Here is a 6,000-nt window from a genome sequence, read left to right as displayed (position 1 = left end):
TACATCAAACTCGTGGAGCGCCACTATCGCGGTTGTCTCAGTCCATCGCATTCTTTTCTATGTTCGCGCGCGTATTCTTTTCACCTTATTATCGACTGTTCATGACAACTTTAAAATGCGGACTTGTTTTTGTATAATGTTTTGTATTATTTTCCTACTGTGTAGATAATATTATGAACTTAGTAAAGTGTTAGTATTCTTTTCTATGCTCTCGTCTATGTGTCTTCGTGGTGTGCATATTAATTTTCATTGTCAAGTTTTCGTACGTCTGCAGCCATTTTATTCAAACCTCGTTATTGAGTATTTTAATTTTCGTTTGTGAATCGACCTTTGGTAATGTACGTTCGAGGCAATTAGATATTGTCCAGCGGATTCATTTTTATTGTTTTTCAGTTTTACCAGCGGTCGCTTTATGAATAACGTGGTTTTCATTCGTTGTGTTTTAGTCCAGGGCTGTGGACCTTTGCAGTGTTTTCGTTTGTGGCTGCGCTTTGGTGGTCGCACGTATCAAGTGCTGTGACTTTAGTGTGTTATTTCATACACTGCGGTGTGCCGTCGCAGGCAATTGTATAGTCACAGTACTGGTGCAGTCGCGTGGGATGCAATCCGCCATCAATCACAGTCACATGTGAGTATTGGTCGACCATATTTGTGTTCATTGTTGTGTAAAGGACGACGGGCCTAGTCGCTAAAGGCTATTATTTTTCATTATAATTAGTCATATTGCCGTGGGCAAATTATATCTTGTTGTTATTATTAAACATTGTGGTGTGCCATCATAGACAATTTATTCACTATTGTATTGCTGCTATAAGCACATTTATTCATTAATATTATTTATTTATATTTATTTACTTATTGCATTGTGTTAACCAGGCAACATAATATATTTTATCATTATTGTAAATATTAATAATAAACTCTAAACATTAAATTTATACTATTTAATCATTTTTTACTTATTGGCATTGTGTTTTGAATTATATATTTAAACATTGAAAACTTCGCACATTAGGTGAAAGAGATAGCTCATTATTACTGTGGGATCTTGATTGACCGCACATAATGAACAAATAAATATAGGTACATAAATTATAAACTAAATCTATCGAAACATATTGCTAGGATATTTATATAGACCGTGAAATACAAAAAAAAGGAGAATAGGAATCTAAAAGCAGTGGTGTATTTGAGGGTATACGGCGTATACCTAATATGCTTTTTTTATCCATGGCATATAGTTAGTGAGAAATTGATGATACGTGGATATACCGCCATATATAGTGTATAGCTTGTAATTTGAAAAATAGCTGTACCTTGACTAACCTAACTTGTGATTATATTCATGATGTGATTCGGTACTGAATATATTATCATTATTTTCTTTTTTTAATGAAAAATTCAAATTTGTTATCATTTAACAACAAGTTTTTGTTATCAAACAGTCATAATTAAGGATGTGTAGTTCATGAGTGAGTTTTTTTGGTTTCTACCATATGATAATTACTGCGTGAAATAAGGTGTATACCCATGATTTATTTTAGCAATACATCACTGCCTAAGAGAAAAAAAAATGTCTAATTAGTTACTAATTAATTATATATAATAACTAGGGACCGGATTTATATGCACAAAAAACCCTCAAAATATGCTTTTAAAAATGCTGTAATATGCTATAAAATATATTTTTATTTTTAAATATGTACTTAAATATTCACTTAAAATGTTGTTTAAAATGATGTACAATTATGTGAAATGTATTATAAATGTATAAAAGTTTGACATTTATAATACCAACAATTTTGTTTTATGATTTTTTTAATGTGGTTTTTGCATTTTTAATTTTGATCATAGCTTCTGATAATAAGTAATCTTTTGATTCTAATATTTTTATCGTGCTCTGAATTCTTTCAAAATTTGATTTAATGTAAATTAAATTAGCTTTCAAATTTGGATCTTTTATCAAATCTTGTGATTTTTTAATTGAAATAGTCTTCACTATTTAATTGAAAAATTATTTCTTTAATAATTTCCAAGTTGTCACAATAATTAAAGACTGCATTTAGCCATGTACCCCAATACGTTAATATTGGTTGTGGTGGAAGTGTTAGATTAGGGACCATATTTCAGAAAAGTGTCGTTTGCGATGAAGCTTTTAAAAAAGTTTTTTGACGTCAGAAAGGATTTCATCAACTTGAGGGAATTGATTTCTTATTTCTTCGATAACCCTGTGTATTCGGCCGCAATTTTATCGATGTTATGGTGCTGTGAATGTGAAATTACGACAAAAACGAATATATGTGCTATTAATAATAATATGCACTATAATACTACAAACATGCATTGAATATGCATTTAATAGGTTAAAACGTTGAAATATGCAAAGTAAAATTAGTGTTATTTTAATAAGAAAGATTTAAATCGGGGACAATGCGCATCAGATTTCAAAAAGCTTATTCCAATACATATATGCATTTGCATATATTGCATATAAACCCGGTCCCTAATAATAACTAAAAGAGCTTATAAATATAAATGATGTATTTATGTTTTATTTATTTATTTATTTATTTTATTTTATTTTATTTTTTTTTTTAACTGTTGAACTGGAAAATAAATAAAATAATGGTTTGATATAATTATTTTAATTATACATACATTTAAACACATAAAAATACTCTATATAAATTTTATTTTTTATTTACCAAAAAACCACTTCAAATTTTTATTTTTTTTTTTTTTTTATTGTATCTATTTTGGTTGTCCAAAACTTTGAAAATGAATAAACTGTTTGTTGCATTTCTAGTTAAATATAATTTATAAATTATTGCTTCAAATTTTTTTTTTTTTTTTTTTTTGTCATTATTGAATAATAAACCATTGTACATATTATACTAAGTGTTTTTTATTATTTAAAGTATAGCATGTAATCAATTTTTGTTAATGTTTGTGATTATTTTTCATTTACTTTTAAGGTAAAATATATATAAACAAATTAAAGAGTTTATTACCATATCGATATTGTAATATTTTATTTTTATTTTTTAAAACTTTAGTTTCTTAAATTTCATATTTTTTGTTCTTGAATTATTATGTTTTGACATTTTTGGAAATCAGTAGTATCCATAGGTATGTCCAACCAAACTAACTTATTACTATCGTTTTTCTTACTTTTTTTACTATTATTATTATTATTATTCTACTTATAATTATTATCCTGTGAAAATAATCAAAAAATATTGTTTCTAATTATCCTAGATGTAAGTAGCCTTATGGGCTAAGAATGTCTTATAATAAATTAATAATAATAATAATAAAAGGTTTGATAAATAAAAAAAAAATAAACCAATAAAATTCTCCATTTGCTTAGAGTAGATAGAAATAGAGTATTTTGGAACAGCCACCAAACCCGCCGCCGCCACTCCTTTTTTCTTTTTCAATATTACATTTTTTTTTTTCTGATATTTCACGTAATTTACTTTTCCCCATTACTCCCCCTTTTTTAAAACTATGATGTATTTTTTTTTTTTTTGCTATCATTTGCGTAACCTACTTATAATATCCCCTCTTTTATTCTACATGCCATCTGAATATTTTATATTAACACCTCTCCTTATACTTCCTCTCATACGTATATTATTTAAGATGATACATAAGATACATGATATACATTTATATACACATACATAAAATTATTTAAAATGTTATTATATAATTATATTATTTTTTAAGTTATTAACACAATAACATTGTAACATCTGGTCACCTAATAGTCATTACCAGGAATGTCAATGTATGCACGTGTAAATACCATCGATATTAGTGAATCATTTAGAAATTCTCCATTCATAATGATATTATTGTTTAGTACCTATGTTTTTATTAGACCCTATTATTTAAAATTATTACCACAATAACGTTGTAACATCTGGTTACCTAATAGTTATTTCCAGAATTGTTAACGTATGAGTTATAAATCATGGATAACAACAGATGTATTGAAGAATCATTAGACCAGGGGTGGCCAACCTGCGAGATTTATCAAAAATTACAAAAAAAATAATTTTTGTCCCAATAAAATATTCTGGAGTGCTTGCATAACGCGGAATTCGTATTGTTAACAACGTAATCGTAAGAAATTGATTCATCAACAAAATCTTTGTTCCCAAGTATTATCGATAAACCATGTTATGCAAGTAGTCATGAAAACAGTGAATTACATTCGATCACATGTAATTCAGTACCAACAATTTAAAGAGTTCTTGAAAGAATTGAATTCAGTATACGGTGATAAAAACAATAATAATTTATTCTGTTTATTTTAAATAATTAATACATCATAACTTATTTTAAGTATAATTAATTATAGTTAATCCTGTTTAAAATGTTTACTCCAAATTGTTTAATATTGGAGAAAAATTCTTATATAATTTTATATGTGGCCCGCGGGATCATAATGTATTTCCATAGTGGCCCGCAAGATCATTTGGGTTGGCCATCCCTCTGCATTAGACTATATATATAAAGACGCTATTTAAACAATAAATATTATTGTGCCTGTCGAAACATGAGTTTATCAATGCGTACCAAAAGTACTAGGGATGGGCCAAAAGTTTAAAACATCGATGTATCTACATTTGAAATATCGATTTGTACCTTAATAAGTTTCTATGATATATGTATGTATGTTATGTATAAATTATAAAATGTTTAAATAAATACGTTATATCAGTGCTTCCCAAACTTTTTCGACTCAAGGTGTCCTTTTTGATCTAAGGTTTTTTCAGGGCACTCTTCTCTAAGTCATAGCATGACTAATCATAAGGAAAATCTTAGACCCGATAGTATTTCATGACGGTGCGGCGCCCTTATACACAATGTTCGACTTGGAAAAATTAAAGAAGAGGGACTCTATTTACTTTAAAAAATAGAGCGTCCCCAAAACTTGTTAAGCGTTATAATTATAACATAATAGTAGGGAGACGTTTAAATTTCTGAAAATTAGTTGGGGTACTCCGTCCCCCTTAAGTCGAGCACTGCTTATTCATACATCGCGGCGCACACTTTGGAACTTATGCGTTATATAAACATCGGACTTCAGATTAGAAAAAAATCGATTTTTTTTTTCAATACATCGCAATAAAAACATCGATGTATGGTTTCCATACCCATAATGAACGAAAACATCGATGTTTTTAAAAAATATATTTTGCCCATCTCTACAAAATACCTTTTCAATCGGAATTAATGTATAAGAATCAGTATTGGCTCAGCAGTTACAGTGTACAGTTCCCTTTTCGATTATTTAATTATCGCGGTGTACTTTAATTTTGTGATAATTATGCTACACTTTGATGTCTTCGTTTTCGGACGGCGATCTACGCGTGGGTAAATCCCCTGTTCCTTCCAAATTGAAATCAATAAAAAATCCGTCTCGTGGATATGATCCCGATTTCACAACTAAGGTCAGTAGAAAAAATGCACGTAAGTCGAATAATACTACATCTTGAACTCACCTCCGAGCCTACAACAGATTTTAGATAAGACTTCGTTTTTAGAGACATCTAAAGCTGGTTTCACATGTAGCGGTTTAGCCACCGCGGTTTTTTCCCACGAACGGTCTTGATGATTTTTACCGCCAAATTTTAATTTTTAAGAGAAGAGGACATTGTAATTAGGTTAGTCGTGTAAGCAACGTGGTTGAGTATTGGTCAAATTTAACATTTTTTCTTAACTTATAAATGGAAACATTAAACGACTTTGAGGCTGTGTGTGTAATCTACGCGTTATACAAGAGGCATATACATCCAAACGCATTGAAAAGAAAACGCAACCATTGGGTTCACCCATTAAACTTAAAAAGGTTCAATAAAGGCCAATTTCAAGTTGAATTTCAACAATAAATCGTTCGGTATCGAACATTTCAAAAGATCTCAATACGAATATTATTTTATAATTAATGTACTTATTTAATAAAGATGACACTTCGAGAGTAATTTA

This window comes from Sipha flava, unplaced genomic scaffold, assembly GCF_003268045.1.
Source record: "Sipha flava isolate LNK unplaced genomic scaffold, YSA_version1 252_pilon_pilon, whole genome shotgun sequence".
Classification (NCBI taxonomy): Eukaryota; Metazoa; Arthropoda; class Insecta; order Hemiptera; family Aphididae; genus Sipha; species Sipha flava.
The sequence above is the reverse complement of the archived record's forward strand: the minus strand, read 5'-3'. Positions refer to the sequence as shown.